The 23,629-nt window shown below is 48.6% G+C and overlaps 1 protein-coding gene across 5 annotated transcripts in view; it reads left to right on the top strand.

The window, feature by feature from the left end:
* P2RY6 (pyrimidinergic receptor P2Y6) overlaps positions 1-23,629 on the top strand; it is a 98,331-nt gene that overhangs the window by 35,734 nt on the left and 38,968 nt on the right. For 2 of the 5 annotated variants that reach the window (XM_032639325.1, XM_032639323.1), the window contains exons 1-2: positions 192-941; positions 7,373-8,111. The exons of 2 other annotated variants lie outside the window; for them this stretch is intronic. The gene's annotated coding sequence lies outside the window, so the exon portion shown is untranslated. Of the gene's footprint in view, positions 1-191; positions 942-7,372; positions 8,112-8,663; positions 10,547-23,629 lie in introns of those variants that run through there. One more of the 5 variants, XM_032639327.1, reaches the window with a different exon arrangement.

Genomic DNA, 23,629 nt, shown 5'->3' with positions numbered 1-23,629 from the left:
GAAGGCTTCCTGGAGTGGGTGGACTTCTGAGAAAAGCACTTCATCAGAGAAGAACATCCAGGTGCAGGTGCATTCTAGGCAAAGACATGGGGGCAGGAGAGCAGGGCCTGCAGGAACTGGAAGCTGGCTGGGCAGTTGGTACCCAGGTTCAAGGCAGGAATGGGGAGGGTGGGCGGGTCACAAGGAGGCCAAGTCAGGGCTCCCTCCTTGCCCTAACCATGAGGTTTCTTTTGCACTGGGGATAAGCGTGGGAGAGATTCACTCTTCCTGTCCAGTCCTCTGCCTCTTGGGAAAATCCAGCTACCTGGCATAATGGTTGGTGCTCAGGCTGGGTCAGAGCTTAGTGTGGGGGAGATGAGTGTCACCTGGGACAGGTTCTGGGTCTAGCCAGGACCACTCTGGAGATGTGTGGAGTTCATCTGGACAGGGCCCAGCCCTAGCCTTTGGGCAGGAATAGGGCAAAACTGACAGACCTCACTTTGAACCTCAAGGATAAGGACTCTCTCTCTCTCCCTCTCCCTGTGGGAGAGCCCTTGCCCGATGGGCCCACTCTGCCTGAGAGGTCCTTCTTTCCCCACCCCACCTACACCTACCTCCTATGACTTCTCCACCCTTCCCACTCTGCCTCTTCAAAACGGCACCCCCCAGAGGTTGCTCACATGGGCTCCCCCATGTGACAGGGACCTGTCGTAAGCCATGACCCAAATGATTCCTCTGCACTGTGCAATGTGGGTGACTTGCCCAAAGTAGTGTGAAATGCTCACCTCCCACATTCTAGGTTCTATACTCCTGTTAATGTAGCCCGGGTCCTCATGAGCATTTTTGTGATGATCTCTTACAGTCTGTCCTTGAACATTTCTTGCAGGCCTGAGCCTATCTCTTTCTTACCAGCTGCTGCTCAGGCTGAACCCAATCCCAGTTGATAAGGTGCCTCTACCCAGGTGAGATACTCTACTGGCCAGGAGTGTTAATGCTGAGCTCTGAGCCCCTCAGCCCTGCTCAGACTCAGAGGCAGGGAGTTACACGTTGTGACTTTGGGGGCTCTCGAGTGTCTATCTGTGGTTGGGGATGGGGCTGTGTCCACCACAGGCCCAAGTTCCCCTATAGTCCCCATTCCTTTCATGTCTTGCCCAGTTACCCCTCCAGCAGCTGTCCTGGAGACCCCAAGAACTGAGAGCCCCACAGCACATAGAGACCACACTATGGCCTAGGGCCAGGACGCCTTCCTTAAACTAACTGCCTACAGATTTCTAAGGACACAGGAGCTAGGGGACAGGAGGGCCTGACTCACCATCTAATCCTGTGGCAGGCACTGGTGGGGGTGGGGAATGAAGACCCTAAGGGAACCAGGGACTGGCCCAGGGCCCCTCCTGCGGACCCTAGTCAAACCGTCTGGCTCTTTGGTGTGGACATCTGGCCTTGTTCTCGGTGCCCAGGCCCCCCGCCTGGTGGGTGAGGTTCTTTACTCTGTTGCCATATACTATTTTCAGCCCAAGTAAGAACAGGATTTTCCACTCCCAGCCACAGACCATTGTCCAGCAGTGACGTGGAGGGACCTGCCTGCTCTCAAAATATCTCCTCTTACTCTCTGGGCCTTGCTGCCCTTTCCCCACCTCCTCGCCCTGACATCACTTCCTGGGGCTGTTGACTCCTGAAGGACGCTGTGAAAGGTCACCGCCCCTGACAGGGACTCCAGGGATTATCCAGCCCAGCTGCAGACTCAAGGCCAGAGAGGGGCAGGGCCTTGTCCAAGGTCACTCAGCAGGTCAGCGTGGCGCCTGGTCGTGCGCCAGGGGCTCGGGCTGCCCCGGCAGCTCTGCTCCATTTAGTGTAGCTCAGTGCCTTTGTGGGAATCCTGCCGTCACCCCCACCACCCCAGCTCTTCCCACCTCTGATGGAGCTGGGGAGCTGAGGCCAGGGACCTGGGGCAGAGCGGGGCAGGGAGAGCAGCTGGGAGGAGTAAATTCCTGCTGACTGGCCTACAGCAGCTCTTCTCAGTGAGCTCTGTGCAACGGGGGCAGGGGCCCTGGCACATAGGGGTCTCTGCCCCGGGTGGCATTTGTCCCAGGAGGGACACTCTTACCCTCCAAAGGCTAGGAAAGGCCCTGGCCAACATGCCCTCCAGACACAGTTACTCCTATCTTGGTCCAGGTCAGGCCACCAAAGCTACCCCTCTGCCACCACCCTTGTCAAGGCAGATTTGGGCTGATCTGTTTAGAACCAGGCCCCTGAGGAAGGGAGCTAAGGTACTGACCCATGTCCCAGGCACCAGGCAGCGCCCTGTCACATCCATTATTATTTATTCTTTACCACCACCGTGTGAAATAGACATTATTACCCCCATTTAGCAGATGAGAGGACAGGCTCTGAGAGGTGAGGACTTGCTCCAGGTTATACAGGCAGTAAACGGGTGAGTCAAGATTGAGTTCAGGTCCATCTGATGCCCAGATTAGTTCCCTTTCCAGTATTGCATGCCACTTGCAACCCCTGCGGGGCAGGAGAGTTTGTAAGCGACCCTTTGTGTGATTCAAGATGAGAGAGGCAGTCTAGTGAGGATGGAGTTAAGAGCACCAGTTCTCTGCCCAGACCACCTGCGTTTGAGGGTTGTCTCCACTTCTTCCAGCTGTGGCACCTTGGGCAAATCAATCTTGCAGCACCTCCATTTTCTCATTTCTAGAAGGAGATACTACCTCCCACATAGGGCATTGGGAGGCTTACCTGAATGAATACACATGAAGCACTTAGAACAAGACCTGGCACATGATAAGCGTTTACACACCAGGCACTGTGCCAAGTGGATACAGAGGCGAGCCAGCTGGACCCTGCCCTCAGGGAGTTGACATAACTTAATAAGTAACCACATTGGGATAAGTGAGTTGAAGGAAAGGACGGTGTGTCCGGCCAGTGAGCAATAGAGTGTCCCCTGTGGGTGAGGCTTCCCCAGGGTGTGGGAGGAAAGAGCAGGTCCATCCTGGGGTGAGGTGTGGGACCACCCGCTGCCCTGCTTGGCACTGGGTGGCTCTCAGGCTCATGAGCTTGTGTGTGTTTACAGAACCTTGTCCAGGCGATGGGCTGTGGAAGGGCAGTAAGGAGAAGTGATGGCAGGAGGAGGAAGACGAGGATGCCTCTGATCTTCCAGAGCCCGCCTCTATGGGCTTGAGGGCTCCCACCCACCCATGGCAGCAGGCTTAGCCATTTCTCCCTGACTGGTGGTGCCCACCACAGGGTGCTGCAGCCTCTCCTTGGTTTATCCAAGAGTCAGAGACCCAGGGCTGGAGGACTGGCCTGGAGCTGGGCCAGAGCAGGCAATGGATGGGCAGTTTTTGCTGTGTGACCTGAGGCCAACTGCTTGCCCTCTCTGTGTCAGTCTGTAGAACCTGAAGACCTTGCTTCCCACATTCCAGTTCTCCCTACCTTAGGGCAGCAGCCACCCAGATTTTTCATCAAAGACACAACTAACAGCTACTCCCCCAGGCACTCCCAAGACCCCATGAGCCCTCAGTTCTGAGGACTAGAGTGGGGCAGTGGGTCTCCTCCAGTATCAAGTGACCAGAAAGGTGAAGTGACTCCACTGGCACCACACATTGCCTTGGAGTGGAGCCAGTTGAATGTCTGATGCTTCTGCCTCCTGTGGGGTGGAGGCTGGAACTTGGCCAGGAGTCACTGGGCTGCAGGTTGAAGGATGCATTTACCTTCCCCAGGGGTATGTGCTTGAGGTGTGGGATGAAGGGTGGGGGAAATGAGCTCCAGAAACCAAACTCATCCTCCTCTGTCCTGATGCACCAAGTGACATGGTGAATACTTTTTTCTTTCTGGACCTCAGTTTCCAATTTCCCCATATGCAGCGGGCCCTGGCTCTGCCCGGCCACTCCAGCCTCTTCAGTAGGGCTCGCCTCTCTCTTGGCTCCAGCTCAGCCAGGTGTCCAGTCTCAGCCCTGTCCCAGCCAGGAACAATGGGCCAGACCGAGCCAGCCCCCAGGGGCTCACCTGAGACTATTTTCAGCCCTTGGAGATGAAGTCAGAAAAGGATTTTCCACTCCCAGCACAATGGCTGCCCTGAAACCATTGTCCAGCAGGCATCCGCCTGCCCCAAAGTATCTCCCCTGCTTCTACCCTCTGGGCCTCCCTGCCCTACTCCTCACCTCCCAAACTTGACATCACTTCCTGGGCCTGTTACTCCTAAAAGCCACTGTGAAACAGCATGTGAGCCCCCTGGGAGACCTGACCAATTGGAATCAGTTTTCCCTCTTGGCAGGGACCCCAGGGATTATTTGGCTGCATTGAGAGACTGGAGACCAGAGAGGGCTGTGCCTCACCCAAGGTCATGCAGCGGTCAGCATAGAGAATAAATGCGAGGCCAGGGCTCTCTGGCTTCTTCCATTTCCTCCATCAGCACTGGTCTGTACCTCCTGGGAGTGACAGCTCATCTTGGAAGGCCTGGGGTGGACATCCTGGGGAGAAGCCTGAGTGATGTGGGTGAGAGGGGGTGTACCTTGGGTTCTGACCTTGGAGCTCCCGATTCAGTTCTGTTTGTACCAACTGTGACTTTAGTGTGTGCTGAACTCAGAGTTACCAAGTAGCAGCTTCAGGGAAAGGAGGAGGTCTGGGGACACAGGGAAGCTGAGGCAGGAAGATCAGGGTTCTGGCCCAGTTTAGCCACCACTAGCCCTGTGATTGCAAACTCAGTTTCTTCATCTGTAAAATGGAACAGATAGTACCTCCTTTTCCAGTTTACTGAACAGTGAGCATGCAGTAAGGCACAAATATGCAACTGTTTTATTTTTCTCCCATTGACTCTCTCTGCTTGATATGTCTAATTTCCCTTTTCCATCCATAACTGCATATTTGGTAAACTCCAAAACTTTGAGTCACTTTTGGATAACAACTGAAGTTCAGTCCAGTTTAAAATTCCAATCGTCTACTTAATTTACTGCTCCCTCCTCCTCTTCCCCTGTGCTGGGAGGACCCTGCTCCCTCTCCTTTGCGTGCCACTCTCCTCTGGATGTGGGGCAAGGTGAGGAGGAAAGGGACCAGTCTGTGGCATCCCCAGAACTGCCACAGCCCCCTCTTGCTGTCCTTGCTTCTCTGATCCTGACAACCTGACATCAGTGCCCCTCTGCATGGAATCCCCCAAACACCAGACCACACTTTTGTAAGAGTCTCTTCATTAAACAATCCCAAAGTCACCAATTTGAGTGTGACCCATCTTTCCTGCTGAAACTCTTTAACTGATATACTCCAGTCTCCCTGAGTGATTTTCCTAGAGCATCCCTCACCTGGCTTGGGAGTGGGAAAGCCCTTGTCCGGCCCCCTTCCCCCTCCCACTAGGTTGTGAACTCACAGCTGCAGAGATGTCAGGTGTTCTGCTTGTAGAGTCAAGAGTGATGGGTGGGGGACTTCCCCGGTGGCACAGTGGCTAAGACTCTGTGCTCCCAATGCAGGGGGCCCAGGTTCGATCCCTGGTCAGGGAACTAGATCCCACATGCATGCTGCAACTAAGGAGCCCACCTGCCACAACTAAGGAGACAGTGTGCTGCAACTAAGGAGCCCACCTCCCACAACTCAGACCTGGTGCACCTAAATAAATAATAATTGTTAAAAAAGAGTGAAGGGTGGTAGAGAGCTGGGTAATAAACTCAGAGAAGGTATCTAACCCCAATTGTTTTCAGGTTACTTTAGTAGGTGGGTATTTTACCCCTCTGTGTCCTCAGATTTATGTCCTGGAGCCAAATTCCAAATCAGCAGCCACATGAAAAGTCCTACCTCACTGTGGGATTAAACTGTCAGACCAGCCTTTGTGACCAAAGCAATTGAAAAATGTGGGGGAGGAAATTAAAAGTTGTCACCCAGCCTGTGGTAGTGTGTGTGTGTGTGTGTGTGTGTGTGTGTGTGTGTGTGTGTGTGTGTGTTTATGTCTGTGTTTATGTCACACACAGTGGTCACATCTGTGTGTGAGGGAGAAATCTGAGGGGTAGGGGCTGTCCCGGCAGGTACCACATAGATACCTGGAGACAGAAGGGCCACAGGTGGGTGCCTAGCCTGTGGGAGAAAGAGAGGGACCAGGAGGGGCTGCCATGGAGTCAGACTAAAACCAGGAGATGGAAGTAGACAGGGTTGGGGATGACAGGAAGAGATGGGAGTGGGGAGGGGATCCAGCTGCCAGCTCTGTAGACCCCCTTTCCTTCTCTCCCTCGCCATTCTTCCTCCCTTTCCTTCAGTTTCCCTCCCTCCTTACTTCCCATTTCCCTCACCCTTTTGTCCCCTGTCCCCAGAATTCCTGGGAACGAAGGAAATCAAAAGGGGCAGTTCAGAGCTTCAGACATATCCCTTCAATCTGAGTGCTGGCTCAACTCCCTTGCCAGGCTGTGCTTAGTCTACTGTGGGTCCTGGGTTCATGGATGCTGCCCTGCTGCCCCCTGCTGCCCAGAGCTGGCGGCAGAGGCAGGAATGGGGGCTGGGGTCCAGACTTTCTCCCGTGGAGTGATGAGAAGAAAATGATCCTGCTGGCAGCCAGGTTGTTGGAGAGTGTGAGATAGGGGTAGGACTGAGAATTGAAACTGGGAACACAATTTGCAAAACATACCTGATTTACAAAACAGTTAACAGTGCCTGACCAAGCTGTGATATCCACCTCAGACTAAGCTCACACTTGAAAACACCCATGTATTTAGACCCACATGTTCCAAGAGAAAACCACAGGCAAACTGATTTAATAGTAATTCTCCACGAGGGCTCCTGTGTTCTCAACATAAGATCTCTGACTCTTCCAGCAACTTCCTGCTTTGCAAATCCTGACCAATCTCTGCCAGAGACCATCCTTTGACTCACTCCAGCCCCACAACCCTATAAGCACCCCTTCCTTAACTCCTCCCTTTGGAGACACCCCAGGGAATCCCCTGATGGGAAGTCTTTGCTGCAGCAAGTGGTAAGCCCGACCTTGTTGGCTACAGGTGTGTTCCTGATGGTGGGGGCTGATCAGCATTGACAAGAGGTTGCTGCCTCTTCCTGGGTGAGAGCAGGTGACGTTTCAGATCTCCATTCCAGCCAACCTGCCCCTGTGGGCTTGCAAGGACTCCCCGTCTAGCGCCCTAGAGCCCCTAGCTGATCCATCCACTCTGCACCAGCACTGTGGGGTATTTTATTCCCTCAGAGGAGCATGTGTCGGACTGCTGGTTTTGTGAGGGCAAGACTGAGGGGCAGATACAGCTGCTCCACCCTCAGGGCGCTGCCCCTCTGAGGCCCAGTGTCCCAGCTTGGGGTTTCAAAGGCACTGACTTGACACTCATTTGTTCTGCCAGGAGTGGTCCCCAAGGACAGCCCTATGATGTCCTCTGGCCATGGGTATTCCTTTAACCTCCTGCTTACCTTCCAGAGGCCCCAGATGGTGTCCCCCACCTTCACTGGCTGCCAGGAAGACACCCAAACCCTGGGTCTGAGGACACAGCTGAGTGCTGGGGAGTGGGGCTAGAGAGGCCCTCCCAAAGGACTTGCAGGCTGGGCTCTAGGCCTTGAGGACCAGCCTCTCCATCTGGTCTGGGAGCTCTTTTGAAGGGAAGTCAGAATCTTCTCCCTTCTCTGAAGCTGGGGTCTCTGAAAGGGCTTATCCCGCCAACAAGGGTCCTCTCTGTACCTCCCTAACACCCTGTCATCATTTGCATCTTCCCCTCACATCCAGAGATGGAGAGATCACTCCCTCCTAGGCAACCCCTGTCCCTGTGGGAGAGCCCTCCTCACAGGAGCTCTGTCTCCCCAGCTTGGCCTTAGGGGCACACGGCACACCTGCCCTCAGCCCAGGGCAGCCACGGGAAGGTGTCACCATGACCCCGAGTTGGCTCTTCTCCAGGTTGGCACCCCCAGCTCCCTACCTTGCCCCCCTCCAGGGCTACCCTGCCCCACTCCAGGGCCTCCACCCCTACCAAAAGCCCTGCCCTCTGTATGCCCCCAGAAGTCCTTGCCTCCTCGAATGGCAGCCTCTACAACAGGACTCCATCCCCTGGGAGATGTGACTGAGCTCAGCTGCTCCTCCCAGCGTCCCCTGTGACACCATCTGGGAAGAAGAGTTTACCCACCACCCATGAGATGCCTGTGATTTGGATCCCACCAGCATGGCAGTAAGTAAAATGCATCTGACTCTCAATCATGAGGAAGGGGAGGCCCTTGGGATAGAGTGGGAAGCAAAAATTAAGGGGGGGAGTCTCAGCCAGCCCTCCAGACCCCACCCCGCATCCTCACCCCAGACCCACACACCTTGTCCACAAGCTTTCACTCCACCTAAACCCGGGTGCCTTCATCCACGAGGCACAGAGCATATAAACCTTGAAGACTTACATTTGAATCTTGACTCTGCCACTCATTAATCAGATGACCTTGGGCACCTCAGTTTCCTCGTCATAAAAAAGAGGGATAATCACATACACTTTACATTCTATTTGCTTGTTTGTTTGTTTATTTATTTATTTATATTTTTGGCTGCATTGGGTCTTCGTTGCTGCGCGCAGGCTTTCTCTAGTTGCAGTGAGCGGGGGCTACTCTTCGTTGTGGTGTGCGGGCTTCTCATTGCGGTGGCTTCTCTTATATGCGGAGCACGGGCTCCAGGCGCGCAGGCTTCAGTAGTTGTGGCACGCAGGCTCTAGAGCGCAGGCTCAGTAGTTGTGGCACACGGGCTTAGTTGCTCCATGGCATGTGGGATCTTCCCAGACCAGGGATCGAACCCGTGTCCCCTGCATTGGCAGGCGGACTCTTAACCACTGCGCCACCAGGGAAGTCCCTTGTGTTTTATTTGTATTGTCTGTCTCTTCTTGAAAGCTCTCAGAGGACAGGGGGTTTTGTCTAGTTTTGTCACTGCTTTACCCCAGTGCCTAGAACGGTGCCTAGTGCATAGTAGGTGCACAACAGTTACTCACTGAATGAATGAATGAGATTCATAGTGGGGAATAAATGAGATAAACCATGTAACTGTTTTGCAGAACATCTAGTACCAGTGGGTACTCATTATATAATTCCTTTCCTTTGCAAAGCAAGTCAAATTAATTATTTCGTGTAAGTTTCACAAGGGCTCTTTGAGGCAGGAACCTTATTATTATTGATTCATTCGTTATTTATTCAACAGATATTTACCAAGAGCCTACTATGTTGTAGGCATTGTTGTAGGTATTTGGAAATCATCAGTAAATGAAAAAGAAAGATCCTTCCCTGGAGCTTATAGCCTAGTAGGGTGAGAGAGACAAAAAGGAACAGGTATCATAAAGTGTAAATTACGTGCTGTGTTAGGAGGTGACAAGTGCTGTGGGGAAAACAGCAGAGAGGGAAGAGGGATTAGGAGGAGAAGGAGGATGTGATTTTTTTATTTATTTATTTATTTATTTTTTTTTTTTGTGGTACACGGGCCTCTCACTGCCGTGGCCTTTCCCGCTGCGGAGCACAGGCTCCGGATGCGCAGGCGCAGCAGCCATGGCTCACGGGCCCAGCCGATCCTCCACAGACCGGAGCACGAATCCGTGTCTCCTGCATCGGCAGGCAGACTCTCAACCACTGCGCCACCCGGGAAGCCCGGAAACCCTGATTTTTAAGTAGGGTGGTCAGGTGAAGCCTCAGAAGAGGCTAAAAAGGGGGCGTTCGAACAGACTTGAAGGAGAGCCTTCCAGCCGGAGGGAACAGTAAGTACAAAGGTCTGGCTGCCAGAGGAAGGAGGCTGGTGCCTGGGGTGAAGACGGAAGAATTGAAGTGGAGGCCAGAGGTTGGTGGAATCTTGTAGGACAGTGAGTGAGGTGGAAAGCCATTGCAGAGATACAGTGTGCCTTACGTTTTAGAAGGCTGAATCTGGCTTCAGTGTGGTGAATAAACCACAGTGGGCTGAGGATGGGAGCAGCCAGAGCAGGAAGGAGACAATGAAGAAATCCAGGCGAGAGATCATGAAGATTAGGACCAGGTGGAGGCAGTGGAGGTGGTGAGAAACGGACGGATGCCAGATGTATTTTGAAGGAAGAGCCAGCAGGATACCTGCCACAACAACAACAACAAAAACCAGCCAACCAACAACAAAACAAAACAAAATACGGGGAAAAAATGGCAGAGGAGTAAATATAGGAATGGAAGTAGAAGCCAGGGTCCCATCTCTACTCACTGCTACAAAGGTGTAAGTCCCAAATCCCCAAATGATCAGAAGCCATTTGTCTCGAAGGGAAACGGGGAGGAAATCAAAAACAGAGAAGAGACTGGACTATATTTTGCTTTTCTCCACTCTTCTATGCTGAATCCCTCCCCCAAAAGATGCTGAAGTCCTAACACCCAGTACCTCAGAATGTAACCTTTTTGGAGAAAGGATCTTTAAAGAGGCAATTAAGTTAAAATGAGGTCACTGGGGTGGGCCCTAGTCTAGTAGGACTGGTGTCCTTACAAGAAGAGGCTATTTGGATACAGACACAACAGAGGGAAGGTGGTATGAAGACACAGGGAGAAGATGGCCATCTACAAGCCAAGGGGAGAGGCCCTCAGAAGGAACCAGTCCTGCTGTCACCTGGATCTTGGACTTCTAGCCTCCCGAACGGTAAGAAAATTAATTTCTGTTGTTTAAGCCACCCATTCTGTGGTACTCTGTTACAGCAGCCCTAGCAGACCACTTAGTGTGTATGGTACTCATGAGAATCATCCCATCTTTTATAGTTTGAAAGGGAGGTGAATTTTCTTTGCACATGTCTCCCCATATGGGAATGCCTGGCGGAAACTACTTCTTAGGGCCTGAACTCACCATTTCTGGGTTAACAAGTTGTCACCATGGTGGGGAACCTGGCCCTAATCACTCTAATTGGCCTGAGTTCTTACCTTTACACCCGAATGCTATGTTTCCTCTTCAGCAAATGCTACATGGATTTCTGTTGCTGTTGATGTTGACTTTTGTATCAAAGAACATCATCTCCTGTGTTGGGTGCGTGACTCAGCTGACTTTCTTTCTCTTCATTATCATCTCCTAAATACTATGTGTTGACATTAATGGCCTGTGACTGCTTTGTAGCTATTTATAATCCATGATTGTATAAAGCACCACATCTCATCAGATGTGTTCGGTGTTGAGGTTTGGGTTTGTGCAAGCATGTGTGTGTGTGTGTGTGTGTGTGTGTGTGTGTGTGTGTGTGTGTGTGTGCATGTATGAGATGGGATTTGCTGGAGCCACTGCCCACACAGGACAGAAGCTTAGGCCAACCTTCTGCAATGTCAATGTCATCAACCATTATCTATATGACAGATTCCTCGTCCTCTAAACACCTTGTACCAGCACCTATGTCAGTGAGGTGGTGGTTTTCATTGAAGTGGGCATTGCTATCACAGTACCTAGTCTTCATTTCTTTTCATTTTCATCCAGTTTGCTCAAGGCAAATCAAAACCATGTGGCACCTGCCTCTCTCACATCAATGCCATTTCTCTTTTCTTTGGCTAGTAGTATTCCTCTATCAGACATTCTCCAGGGTCTATGAACCAGGGTCAGCAAACTGGTGAGTTTTCTATTCCAGTGGGGGGGTCCATGCTGAACTCCCTATTTAAAGCCTGAGGAACAAGAAGAATGCTGGTTAAAATCCAGGAAAAGCAGTGATCACGTAAGGAGATCCAGGTTTTTATTTTATTGGTGTTTTTTCACAGAGGGATGTTGTCCCTATGTCCATTCTATAGATGGAGGATTGTTCGATATTTCTTCTAAGACACGCTTTTCATCACTTCCCTCATAGGTAATCTTGGCTTGTGCTTTGCTTTCTCCTCTCCTGCACATCTTGTATACAGGTTTGACCAAGTGTAGTTGTTTATACACTAGACATTACTGCTTGGAACCCTTTGTCTCCTGCTCTTTTCTAAATCCTGGACATACACCATCAGTCCATAAGCCACCTGGAGAAAAGTTGAACACTGTGGATTGCTTCCCTAAACCCAGAAGTGCCAAATCCTTTGGAAGGGTTCTCTTTCTTGTCAGTTCGGTTACTGAAAGAGGCAGCAGGATTCCAATGAAATGCCTCCCTGCCAACCTGCATAAGCAGCTCAAGGTGGACACAAACCCTCCTGATCTTGCCCTCTTGTTATCCTACCTTTTGTTCTTCTGGCCTTTCTTGTCCATTTCTGAGAGTGGCAACATCTAAGAGCTTCTGCCAGTCACATCTTCAAGTGGTGGCAGATGGAAGTGTTTCCACACGAACCAGGCTCTCTGGTGAGTAAGGACATTTGCGGCCCTCCTCACACTTCTCTCTCCAGGAAATAAGGGCTTTCTCCTCTGAGATGCAAATTAATCCCCTTATTCTCAAACTTTGGGGAAAAAAATTAACTGGAAAGAACAATTCCGTTGTTTTTTTATATGACAGTTTTCAATAAGTACAGCATTACTCTGTTAGTATTTTTCTAATCTGGGAATTGCCAGAAGCCAAGGTGAGCATCGTGTACGTCAATACGATAAACATTAGATAAAGCAGAGAACACACGACAACACCGCCATTTTGGCGCCATTAATGCCAAAACCCTCACTAATGCAGGATGATTAGGGGACTAGATATGTACCCAGGACCTCAGTTATGGTGGAGGATAAACGTTGTGCACAATAGTATCCAAAATAGAATAAAATATTCTGAAAAAAACATTTAGTTCTCCCAGCAAATTCTGTCATTTGTCATTTAAAAACACTGCATATAAAATTGGACAATTCCTTTTTAATTTTACAATGAGGCTTAGTATGGAAAAAATTACCTGAACACTGACAATAATAACTACAGAAAAGGTATGTGAGTCTAGTTAAACTTTGTCTCACCCATAAGACCATAAGCATCGTTAGGGCAAATATCACTTCCTAGACTTCCTTCAGTTCTCTGATGCTTCTCCCCTTCTTAGTTTGTATGGCTGAAATATGGGGTGTTCATATTTCATGAACATTTCATGGCATTTCAAGAAATGCCAACTGAATTGGAACATCCTCTTCTGTTATTTAAATAAAATTTAAATAAAGCAACAGTTAAAGAAAGTTTTTGATTATTTGCTCTGTGGTAGGCACAGTGCTAAGAGTTTTACATACATTACCTCAGTTAATCTTCAAACCACTCAAGAGGACAGAATTATTTTATCCCCCTTTTTATGAGTCACCAGCACTCTGAGAAGCAAAGGTGTGGCTTTGTTCTGCATTTTCTGTGGTTCCTGTTATCAGGCCCCGGGGCTCCAGTTCCAGTTCCTTTCCTTACAGATTGGGTGACATTGGACAAGACCATTGCCTTCTCTGAGCCTCAGTTTCCTCCTCTAAGAAATGAGAGTAGTCATCTGTTCTAAGTAAGGCTTAAGAAGATTAATATGTTAATTTATGCAAAACTACTTAGAAAAATGGTAAATCCCTATATAAAATTTTGTTTTTAAAATTTTTCTCAATAATGAGACACTATCAAACCCCTTCATTTTTTTTTAACATCTTTATTGGAGTATAATTGCTTTACAATGGTGTGTTAGTTTCTGCTTTACAACAAAAGAAATCAGTTATATATATACATATGTTCGCATATCTCTTCCCTCTTGCGTCTGGTCTCCCTCCCTCCCACCCTCCCTATCCCACCCCTCCAGGCGATCACAAAGCACCGAGCTGATCTCCCTGTGCTGTGCGGCTGCTTCCCACTAGCTATCTATTTTACATTTGGTAGTGTATATATGTCCATGCCACTCTCTCACTTTGTCACAGCTTACCCTTCCCCCTCCCCATATCTTCAAGTCCATTCTTTAGTAGGTCTGTGTCTTTATTCCTGTCTTACCCCTAGGTTCTTCATGACATTTTTATTTTCTTGAATTCCATATATATGTGTTAGCATACGGTATTTGTCTCTCTCTTTCTGACTTACTTCACTCTGTATGACAGACTCTAGGTCTATCCACCTCGTTACAAATAGCTCAATTTCGTTTCTTTTTATGGCTGAGTAATATTCCATTGTATATATGTGCCACATCTTCTTTATCCATTCATTCGATGATGGACGCTTAGATTGTTTCCATCTCTGGGCTATTGTAAATAGAGCTGCAATGAAAATTTTGGTACATGACTCTTTTTGAAGTATGGTTTTCTCAGGGTATATGCCCAGTAGTGGGATTGCTGGGTCATATGGTAGTTCTATTTGTAGTTTTTTAAGGAACCTCCATACTGTTCTCCACAGTGGCTGTATCAATTTACATTCCCACCAACAGTGCAAGAGGGTTCCCTTTTCTCCACACCCTCTCCAGCATTTATTGTTTCTAGATTTTTTGATGATGGCCATTCTGACTGGTGTGAGATGATATCTCATTGTAGTTTTGATTTGCATTTCTCTAATGATTAGTGATGTTGAGCATCCTTTCATGTGTTTGTTGGCAGTCTGTATATCTTCTTTGGAGAAATGTCTATTTAGGTCTTCTGCCCATTTTTGGATTGGGTTGTTTGTTTTATTGTTATTAAGCTGCATGAGCTGCTTATAAATTTTGGAGATTAATCCTTAGTCAGTTGCTTCATTTGAAAATATTTTCTCCCATTCTGAGGGTTGTCTTTTGCTCTTGTTTATGGTTTCCTTTGCTGTTCAAAAGCTTTGAAGTTTCATTAGGTCCCATTTGTTTATTTTTGTTTTTATTTGCATTTCTCTGGGAGGTGGGTCAGAAAGGATCTTGCTGTGATTTATGTCATAGAGTGTCCTGCCTATGTTTTCCTCTAAGAGTTTGATAGTTTGTGGCCTTACATTTAGGTCTTTAATCCATTTTGAGCTTATTTTTGTGTATGGTGTTAGGGAGTGATCTAATCTCATACTTTTACATGTACCTGTCCAGTTTTCCCAGCACCACTTATTGAAGAGGCTGTCCTTTCTCCACTGTACATTCCTGCCTCCTTTATCAAAGATAAGGTGACCATATGTGCGTGGGTTTATCTCTGGGCTTTCTATCCTGTTCCATTGATCTATCTTTCTGTCAAACCCCTTCATTTGCAGCAACTTTTTTTTTCAAGAATGCTTTCTTAGCACACTCCTTTGTGGGTTTGTTTGTCTTGTTTTTAATTTTTTTCTTTTTCTAAAATTTATTTATTTATTTTTTGGCTGCATTGGGTCTCCGTTGCAGTGCATGGACTTCTCATTGCAGTGGCTTCTCTTGTTGTGGAGCACGGGCCCTAGAACGCATGGGCTTCATTGCAGTGCGTGGGATCAGTAGTTGTGTCTCGGGCTCTAGAGGGCAGGCTCGGTAGTTGTGGCGCACCGGCTTAGTTGCTCCGCAGCATGTGGGATCCTCCCGGACCACGGATCGAACCTGTGTCCCCTGAATTGGCAGGAAGATTCTTAACCACTGCGCCACCAGGGAAGTCCCTGCAGCAACTTTATTAAATGTGACACCTTGATTTAAGAAAGTGATATGTTTCTTTATTTAATTTTCAACTAAAGAATGCATTCACTCAGTTCAAACAAAACAAATATTGAAAGGTAAACAGTGAAGAGTCTCTCTCTCATTAACTCTATTAAACAACCACCATTCATGGTTTCTTCATCTTTCCAGATAACTGTATGCATATACAAGCCCTAAAAGCCGTGTGCTCTTTTTTCTTTCTCTATACACAAAAGGCTACATACTTGTACACATATTTCTAGCTTTCTTCTGCAGATTTCCTGAAAGTCTTTTCACACCAATACACAAAAAGCTTACTTGTTCTGTTCACAGCCATAATTTATTTAACCAGTTCCCTATGAATAACATTTAGGTCATTTCCAATCTTTGGATATTGATTTGTTGATTTTTAAAGAGCTGAAATGAATGAAAACATCAATTCTTTCTTCATTATGAGGTTTAAACTATTTAACAAAACAAGAATGTCTGACTGTACCTCAGATTCAACTAGTCTGATTTAAAAGGGACAGGGGGGGCTTCCCTTGTGGTGCAGTGGTTGAGAGTCCGCCTGCCGATGCAGGGGACACGGGTTCGTGCCCCGGTCCGGGAAGATCCCACATGCCGTGGAGCGGCTGGGCCCGTGAGCCATGGCCGCTGAGCCTACGTGTCCGGAGCCTGTGCTCCGCAATGGGAGAGGCCACAACAGTGAGAGGCCCGCTTACCGCAAAAATAAAATAAAATAAAATAAAAATAAATAAATAAAAAAAAGAGACAGGGATCTGTTGGTACTCAGTGAAAGATTTCCCCCCGATCTCAGGGTTCAACTCTCATGTAATTTGGCTTCTTGCTCCTCGTATTGATTTTGTTACCCTCTCCAACCCCCTGCAGCAGGCAGTGTTGCAGAGGCCAATGAGGCTCCAGCAGAACTCTGTGGACTATCGCCTCTTTACTACATGCACTGTGTTCCTTTTAATACAAGCTAACTTCTGAATCAGGGGCAGATCTTGTGGGCATGATAGGAAGGAGCCAGACTGAAATGAGAAAGGCCTCAGTCTTACCTCAGAAGTCCTGAGTTCTAGTTCTGACCAACATTTCCTAGCTGCGTAACCTAAAGCAAGTCATATAGTTTCTCTGAGCCTGTTTCCTCATCTGTAAAATGGGAATAATCAGAGTATCTATTCAGACTCCATGTACAAATGAAGCATGATAACATATGTAAAGCCCTTAGCACAATGCTGGCTCATAGCACACATGAAAAAAATGGTAGCATGTTTTATTAGTAGAGCTTGGAAGGGTGATCAGGACTCACAAAGAAGAAAGGAAAGGAACAGCATTCCAAGAGGGGGAACAGCACGTACAACTAGCAGAATTTACAAAGTGTGAACCCTCAGAGCCAGCCATGGGAGGAGGCAGAGCAAGGATTGTCGACCCGATTTTGTAGCTGAGGAAACTAAGACCTGGAAAGGGGCAATGACTCACCCCCATCTCCCATCAATGTACATGGAGGCAGGGGAGGAATTCAAAGCCCTGAGGAGCAGCTGCCAGGGCTAAAATTCTTGGGTTATGAATTTGTGGGTTAATACTTGGTTGGGCAGCTGGAATGTGGTAGGAATGTGAAAGGGGGAATTTCCGGAAGTGGTGGCCCTTTTCAGGACATAAGCTGCCCATGGATGCTGGACTGACAGAGCAAACAGGTGCGGCATGGGGCTCCTGGACCTCAGGAAAGGGGTTGGGGGGGTCTTGGGACCACGGTTGGGGCTAAAAGAAAAGCACTGGTCTGGAGAGGAGGCTGCAGGTACATCAAGGCTGGGGGCTGACAGGAGCAAGGGATGTCTCAAAAGTCTTTGGAAATGTGAGACGTAGCTCGTCAACTCTGGGTCTCACTGGACGTCTGCCAGCTGCTAAGGCTTCCGAGGCCACAGGCAGAGGCTGGGAGAGGGGGGAGGGGGAGGGAGAGGAAGAGGAGGAGCAAGTGTTCTTCCAGACACACTCTAACGCAGGGCTCTTTGACCTCTCCTGGAGCCTGGTAGATGGCGCCTGGCTCCTGGGCCCAGCTCTGAGCCTGCAGCCCTCTCCTTCCTTCTCCCAAGCCTGTCTTCCCTCGCCCTCAGTGACACCACACTGCTCTGCTGCACATCTTACTGCTCTGGCTGCTTCTCTTCAGTCTTGTCCCTGGGCATCTCTTCTTCCCTCCTTTAACTGATGGCTCCAGCCCAAACCCTCTTCTCTATCTTCTCTCTTCCATTAAGCAAACTCACTGCCCTATGGCCTAGAAAAACGAACATTAAGTTGGTAAGTTCCCCAAATCTGTGTCTCCAGCCTGCTGTCAACCCCTGGTGATGGGATATTATTTTATTAAAGAGCCACCAATTTTCTCTGACTTGACGTGGGTGCAATGATCAAACCACTTGGCAAAGCTAATCGGAGTAGGCATTTCCAGGGGCTGGAGCACAGTCTCCACGGAAATCAGATGAGGCTCTGCATACCATCCGGGGGCAGTGGATGGACCAGGCAAGAAGGCTGAGGACTGGGGAGAAGTCAGGGCCATCAAGACAACCCCCATTCCCCAACTTCAACACAGATTCCTCTCCTCTGCCCACCTTGGAGAACCAGGGCTCAGCCTATTGGGAGTAAATGGGCCTCCTCTTCCCCTGTAGCAGATGTTGGAGCAGGTCCCTGATCATGACCCTCAGTGCTCACTATTCCCTATGCCCCGACACCTTCTCACTGACGGTACCTGGGACTCTGCCTGGGAGCTTTCTCTGGCCGTCTGGAGCACATTTGGCCAGAAGGGCCAGAAAATTTGGGGACCAGCTTTTAACCAATGACAACTAGAGTTGATAGATAAATGCTCCAGATTCCTTGTCACTCATGTGGGAAATCTCTGAGGCATGTTCTGTGCTGCCTCCTAGAGGTTCACAATGGGATTGACCCCCAGGGATAATCTGTTCATTGACCACTGTTGGGCTGTACCTCACAGGCCTACAAAGGCCTGTGCTTGCCCAGCTTCAAGACCCAAGAAAGAGCCGGGAGTCAGCGACAAAGACATCAATGGTTTAATGGATGGGGGAGCTTACACGTCTGAAGCAAGGTCCTGGAGCAATCGTGGGGCAGGACATGGCAGCGGTCTTCACTCCCAGGGGGTAGAAGGGGATTGACATCAGGTTGGCTCATCAGTTACCAGGGAAACTAACAGAGGGGCACACCCCTCACTGCCCCTTTGATAAGAACAATTACCAGCTGGGGCCTGGGGCAAGTAGGTAGGAAGGTCAGTTATGTGAGTAGGGTGTAGGTGAAGCAGGCACTGGTCGGGCAGGGGATGTAAAGGCAACAAGAGAACAGCCACCTTGAATGGCCTGAACATACAACCACCCTGAATTGGCTTCCTTCCTTTCCCTGTCTTACTTCCCCAGGCCCTTAGTGATGCTTTCAGGATCATCTCAGAAATTAACTACTTGCACTTGATTCCTTGCCCCGGTGTTGGCTTCTGGGCGAACCCAAACCAAGATAACCCTCTGTCTCCCTCACATTCACATCCAATCTGCCTAAATCCTGCTGATTCTACTTCCTAAAAAGTCCCCACAACCCCCCTTCTAATCAGTTCCTCACTTATCACCCCTCCTCCATCCCTACCAGCTTGGCCACCTGCCTGGACGACTGGCCCTCACTGGTCCCCTGCCTCCTCTTCTGCCTGTCCGCACAGCAGCTGGGACGAGCAAACTTTCTAAGACATTACTCTGATTATGCCCCTCCCCTGCTTGTACCCTTCCATGTCTCCCATCGCCCTGAGGATAAACTAAGCTTCCCAGCCTGACATTCAAGGCCCTGCAAGACCTGGTCCCTCCTGCCTCTTCAGCCTTGTCTGTCCCACTCCTCCCTTCCACTGGACTCTCCAACTGAACTGAGACACATAAGGTTCCCAGAATTTGCCACGTTCTCTCTCACTTCCAGGTCTCTGCATGCTGCCCCCTCCCCTGATTTCACCCAGATGACCCTAGTTGTTCTTAAACACCGGCTTAGGACTTGTACCCTGACTTCCCCTGTACCCATGTCTCCAGGCTGGGCCAGGGGCCCCTCTGGGTTCCTCTGCCTCAGTGCACATCACTGCATCCCTCTGCCCACAACATCCTGGCTTATCCCCTCTCCGAGCCAGACACTTCTTGAGGGCACTAGCCATGGACAATTCATCTTTGTATCCCCGGTGCCCTGACCATGCTTGGGCACATAGAGAGGGTCAGAGAAGAGATGAATGATAATGATGACTCTAAATCCCCAAAGAGACCTGTATTCATTCCTTCATTTAGTTATTATAGAGCCCTGTGCCAAGTGTGGAGAAAACAGGGCTGGTGAACCACAGACACAGTGCCTGTGTTCGTAGGCAGTGTTCCAGACACTGTTCTGGAGCAGTGTCTCACCTCTGCTGGTGAGGGAGCGATGTGGAGAGAGACTACATCAGGCCAGAGTGACCCGGTGCATCAGAGGCCAACACTGGGGCCTTGGGAGCCCCGAGGAGGCCCTGGGCACTGTCTGATGGGGAGGGGGACAGAGAAGGCTTCTGAGAGGAGGTGCCTCCTCTCTGTGCTGGCCCTGATCACCCTTTGTCTTTGCAAAGCATGTGGGGGGCTAGGGAGTCAGGGGAGAAGCAAGGTCTATTACTGTGTCCCCTATAATCTCACCTCCTCCTTCCCGTCAAAGCTGACCTTTACTCAGTTGGCCATTCCCATTCATGTCTTTATACATAAGGATAGTATTATTTTGCATGTTTTAAAACGTTATGTTCATAGTATCATACTGTGTGTATCCTCCCATATACTTCTTTATTCAGTTCCATTATAGCTGTGAGATTTAGCTTTGTCCATGTGCTGCTCTAGTTCATTCATTTTTGTCCGTTGTATAGTATTCCATTACATGCTTATACAGTCATCCCTTAACATAGCCCATTCCTGATAGTAAATCTGTAGATAGTAAAAGCTCATATTACAGAATTTTATTTGGGAAAAATAATAATATGTTGCCAGCTCATCCAAAAACTTCCACTAATTTCACCCCAATATCATTGAAATTCTTTAAAACTATTAATGATCACCAAGGATTTCTGCACAGTATAAAGCTGTGTTGTCCAATATGGTATCTACTAGCCACATGAGGCTATTTAAGTTTAAACGTAAATGAATTTGAAGTTAAAAATTTCAGGTCCTCAGTTGCTCTAGACACATTTCAATTGCTCAGTAGACACATACGGCTGAAGGCTATCATATCACATTGGACAGCAGATATAGGATATTTCCATCATTGCATAAAGCTCTAAAGCATTTAAAACACTGATTGCTTCATTATCTAACACTGAATGAGCTCTTTTTTAAAAAATATTTTTTAATATTTATTTATTTGGTTGCACCAGGTCTTAGTTGCAGCTTGTGGGCTCCTTAGTTGTGGTATGCACGTGGGATCTATTTCCCTGACTAGGGATCGAACCCGGGCCCCCTGCATTGGGAGCTCGGAGTCTTATCCACTGTGCCACCAGGGAAGTCCCCTGAATGGGCTGTTTTTGTTTGTTTGTTTGTTTTCTCACATGTAGGACAGTTCCTGTGTGTGATGGAGGAGGATGCATGCCTGGCTAAGCTTACATCTTTCACGCGTCCAGCCCTCTCAACGAGCTTTATTACTTCCACATTTTCTTCTAATGCGTGGGCTTTCTTAAGCCTCTCAGGCTCAGGTTTTCCCACTTTCTTAGAAGACATTTTTGCTTAACAATGAGGGGGAGATGGTAACAATTACGTACCAAATAAGTTTAAGGAACACAAGCATGAGGTGCGAGCCTATCCTATTGGGAGAACAGAGGAGTTACCACCACAGCTTACCCCACATCCTCTCACCCAGACTTGTGCTGGGGAGCACCTGCAGGTTTGTTAAGTCAGGTTTTCTACTAGTAAAAAGTTTTGAAAGTCATTGTAACGATTATCGGGAGAGTGAGCGTTCAGATAGAAAGGGACACCTGAATGCAAATGTATTTTTCCATTCTCTTATTGATGGATATTTAGATTGTCCCCAATGTTTTGCTTTAGAGAAAATGCTGTGATGTACATCTTTCTACACCTGCTAAAGTTTATCCGGGTTATTTATGTTGGGGTGGAATAACTCTTTCAGATGACGTGCATCTTCAACTACTAGATACTGACAAATTGTTCTTCAACTTGGTATGTTCAATTTTGAGTCCCACCCACAGTGCATAAAAGTTCCCATCTCTCCACACCCTCAACAAAGTTGGTGTTATCAAACTCTTTAATTTTTGCTAATCCGATGTGTGTGAAATGGTATTTACTTGAAATGTGTGGGTTTACTTGAAATTTCCCTGATTGATTGTGAGGTTGAACATATTTTCATATGTGTATTGGCCGTGCTTGCTTTCTCTTCTGTGAAATGCCTACTCACGTTTTTTGCTCATTTTTCTATTAGGTTGTTTGGTTTTTTTCTTATTGGTATATAGGAGTTATTTATATATGCTGAATAATAATCCTTGTCTGTTAACATGTTGTAATGCCTCCTCTCAGTTTGTGGTCTTTTTTTTTAGTATTTTGTTTTTTGTTTTTAAATATCTATTTAGGCTGCACAGGGTCTTAGTTGAAGCATGCGGGATCTTCGTTGCCATGTGAAGGATCTTCATTGCGGCATGTGGGATCTTTCAGTTGCAGCATGTGAACTCTTAGTTGCAACATGCATGTGGAATCTAGTTCCCTGACCAGGGATCGAACCTGGGCCCCCTGCATTGGGAGCATGGAGTCTTAGCCACTGGACCACCAGGGAAGTCCCTTTTAGTATTTTGGATTAATAGAACTTTAAAAATTTTATTATACTTGAGTTTATCACTTTTTTTCCTTTATGATGTTTTCTTTTTTGTTGTTTACGTTTTTGTTTAAGAAAGCCTCCTTAATCCTGGCACATAGTAGGAATTCAATAAATGATTGTTGAATACAAGCTGCGATGGGAGCTGAAAGGAGAGGCTGGTTGTCTGAGTGTTGCAGGTGTTGGGCTAAGGTGACAGGGGCTGACGGTGTTGTCGTGAAGATGAGGGCATGAGGGAGATTACTGTGGAGAAGAGGGCACTTCAGTCATCAGAGAGGAGAAGTCCAGGGAGCAATAGATCTGAGGTGCAGGAGAAAGGCTGGGCTGGAGGTGGGAACTGTGAGTGTCCAGCACACAGGGGTAATTTAAGGAGAGCCACTGCCCTCCCCCAGGGAGAATGTGCGGAGTGATCAGAGAAGACAAGGGTGGGGCAGAGCCCTGAGAGGAGTCTGGGAAGCAGGCGGAGAAGGGTGCTATGGAGGCCACACAGGGAGTTCTTGACAGTATCCATCGAGTGACTTCCTGGGCAGTCCTTCAGGGGCACGGAGGTCACTGGGTCCTTAGAGGAGCCATTTTGGGGATGCTCTGGGAGCAGAGACTAGATAAATGGGCTGAGGACTGCAGAGGAGGCAACTTTTCTGAGACCACCGGCAGTGAAAGGAAGAGAGGGGGCAGTGCCTGGAGAGGGGCGCTCCAAGGCTTAAGAAGACACTGGAGCATGTTCACAGGCCGGCAGGGGTGGAGACCTCTTGGGGAGGGGGCTGCTGAGCAGAGAGGTCGGGGGCAGGAACTTAAGTGAGCCCCCTCCACTGAGCCTGGCCTCAGTCCTAATGTCTACCTAGCACAGGTAAGAACCAGTGAGCATTTGGTGAGTGAATTTTCGTGGTCAGTCAGGTAGCCTTGCGGAGAGGGAAGATTTGGGAGAGCTACCATGAAGGGAGAGAAGAGCTTCCCTAGGTGAGGGTTTCTAGGGGCCCAGATCCGTTGAGTCACAGGCAAACACCTTCTCCCCTCAAAGGACTGGCAGCAACCATTTCCCCTTGAGCCAGCCAAGGCCTCAAGGCCCCTTGGGTCAGGCGAAGTGGGTATGACAACAGCCCATGACACCACATATCCCTGGCTCTGTCCTCCGGTCTCTACCTCCCACATCCTCCCTGGGTCAGCGGCCATCATCTTTTCCCAGACTGTAGAACAGCCTCCTAGCTGGGCACCTGCTGCTACCTTGCCCCTCCTACCCATTCCTTATTCTCCATCCAGCAGCTGGAGAGATTGATTAAAATGACATTTGATATACAAATATCGAATCATTATGCTGTACACCCGAAACTGATATAACATTATATGTCAACTATACCCCAATTTTGTTTTATTTTATTTTATTTATTAATTTTTTTTTTTTGCGGTACGTGGCCCTGTCACTGTTGTGGCCTCTCCCGTTGCGGAGCAC

This window comes from Phocoena sinus, chromosome 8 (assembly GCF_008692025.1).
Source record: "Phocoena sinus isolate mPhoSin1 chromosome 8, mPhoSin1.pri, whole genome shotgun sequence".
In the NCBI taxonomy this organism is placed as follows: Eukaryota; Metazoa; Chordata; class Mammalia; order Artiodactyla; family Phocoenidae; genus Phocoena; species Phocoena sinus.
The sequence above is the reverse complement of the archived record's forward strand: the minus strand, read 5'-3'. Positions and strand labels throughout refer to the sequence as shown.